Raw genomic sequence first — 2,587 nt, 5'->3', positions numbered from 1 at the left:
GAATTTATTCTGCTATAGAATGAAGGATAGAACTTGGGTCATTGATGAAGCTGAGTGATGGATATAAACTAAGATGCATCAAATGTGTTTGATGTGGAAAGATGTCCAGAGAAGACTTGTTAACAGAAAGTGGTACAACTTCTTCCCTACCAAATTCTGATGAAAAAATGTAAGATGTGCAGTATTTATGGAGCATTTATTATGAGTTAATTAGAACATGTTGAGTGGAAATAAATAGTGAATAACTCAAAGGGATTTATAATCACAACTTGGAGCCTCACTTCGAATACTGATGTTCGGCAAGACCAGTCCCAAAGGAAACAGGGGCAGGAGGAATATAAGTTGTCACTGTGATGAAATGAAATAGTTGCAACTGTAGATGGATTATTAACTAATATTGACTCTTGCTCTGAAAGCTGTCAGAGCTTTGCTATGCAGCACTGAAACAGCTGGGAATGTTCTGTCAAGAAGCCACTGGAAGAAACATTCTAGTTGGGTTGAAATACAAAAGCTAGAGATATTGGCTAAGGACATAAGAGACAAGTTTGCTTCTGGGTCTGACAAAATGAAAACACCACTTTTTAGGTTTATTGTAAGAGATTTGCTTCTTTTATTTAGCATTTGCAAGTAGTTTATTGCAAATTGCAAATAATTAACATTTATTAAGCACTTGCAGAGTGATAGGCACATTAGTATCTCAGCAACTGACAGATAACACATCAATCCTGCTTTTATGGAAATTGCAATCTAGAAAACAATGAGGTGATCTTTTAACATTTTCTATTAAAAATGCCAAAAAAAGAGAGACTATAATATCAAAGATAACTTCTATAGTTTGTTATTAGAGAAGTTTCTCTGAACTTATAGAATACCCAAAACCATGAGGAGGAAGTAGAGTGTCCTTTCCTGAGTAGGAAGCTGGCTCTGGGTGTTGCTTCTGCAGCTGCCCTTTGCCATTGATTTCTTCCCTCCTTTGAGGGATGGGAAATCATCTCACTGGGGGGAAAAAGGGGGAGGGAGAGCCTCCTTGATTAGGATAGGCTAACTGCAGTGAAATACACCTAAAGATTTAGGGTTTCAACTTATTTTTAGGGGTTCAGCTTAATGAAATTTCATATCTCCTTTCAATCTCAGACAAGTAGTTTGTGTAAGGGACTTGATTTCATCCATGGTGACATTCTTGCCCTGGACTCCTTTTATTTTGCTGTTCTACCATCCCATAGGGTCTCACTGTCATCAACAGTGAGCAAGTAGAAGGCATCAAACAGTGAAGAAGGCAAATCCACTTTGTGAAAGCCGTGGTCCCAAAGTGGCACACACCACTTTTCCTTTCATTCAATTGACTAATGACCAGGGATGCTTGGGTGGCTCAGTGGTTAAACAACTGCCTTTGGCTCAGGTTATGATCCTGGGATCAGAATCGACCCCCGCATTGGGCTGCCTATGGGGAGCCTGCTTCTCCCTCTGCCCATGTCTCTGCTTCTCTCTCTCTGTGTCTCTCATGAATGAATAAATCTTAAAAAAGATTGACTAATGACCAGTCCAACTAGTACAATGACTAGTACAATTACTACACATATTAATAAGGGGGTATAAAGGTAGAAAATGCAATAACTGGTTTGGCAACTATCTTCTAGCTATAACTTTATGGTATGAATAAAGAGACCAGATTTTGGTGAACAGCTAGACATATCTACAGTAAAAGCAAAATGGAAAACATCACCTATGAAGCAAACTTGTACTTGGGCTGTTAATTAGTCATAAAGTATTAATAAAAATTTTACTTTCAAAAGCTTGAAAATATTTGATGTGCAAAAATATTGTTCAGTGTTCTGGCCAGGTTTAGGCTTATCACAGAGAATACATTTCCTTAAGTGAATATCTGGTTGAAAATTTGGATCATGGTGGTCTTCCTCAAACAAGGATAATTCCAGCACAGGAATGACTGGCTGTTCAAGAAATGAATTTTGAAACTACATTGAATTGTAGTAACATGAGCAGAAACCAAATGATTATAAAATTTGTAATATCAAACACAATCCCTAGTCTCATTTGAGAATTTCCTAGTTTGTTGAGAACAATAATAGGTTTCTAATCCAAAGTATTTGGTATTAGACACTTCTAAATCATCAATATCATACTATATTGTAAACAGATGGTTTTTTTAATTGTGAGATGAAGTAAGGAGAACAGTTGGGAAGACCACATTACAGAGGGTAAATAATATGTCTAGAGTTAGATCCTAGTTCCCTGACTTCAAGTTCCCTGAAACCTACAGTAAATGCACCTCTTTGCCATTCCATCTTCTCTTTTAATCTTGTAGGTCTGTTTAAAATACTCATCTTCATAAATATATCTAGCCAAGCTCTCATAGATAAATTAAAAATCTACATGGAATAGAAGTATATACAAGTAGAAGAATAAACAAAATGTCTATTTTGGTAGATGCTATCATTCCATTGTATAGGTGCTAACTTTTTTTTTTTTGGAGGAAAAAATGTCCCTGGACTGAACATTTAAAAAGTAAAAATCATGATGAGTTGACTATTTTTCCCCTGTCCCCTCTCCGTCCACTTTCATATTTACA

At 36.5% G+C, this 2,587-nt stretch overlaps 1 pseudogene; it reads left to right on the top strand.

The window, feature by feature from the left end:
* Positions 1-803: 803 nt before the first annotated feature.
* Positions 804-1,001, top strand: LOC144302105 (small nucleolar RNA U3; annotated as a pseudogene).
* Positions 1,002-2,587: the final 1,586 nt, after the last annotated feature.

Source organism: Canis aureus, chromosome 30 (assembly GCF_053574225.1).
Source record: "Canis aureus isolate CA01 chromosome 30, VMU_Caureus_v.1.0, whole genome shotgun sequence".
Lineage (NCBI taxonomy): Eukaryota > Metazoa > Chordata > Mammalia > Carnivora > Canidae > Canis > Canis aureus.
This window is presented reverse-complemented; position numbering and strand designations above follow the sequence as displayed.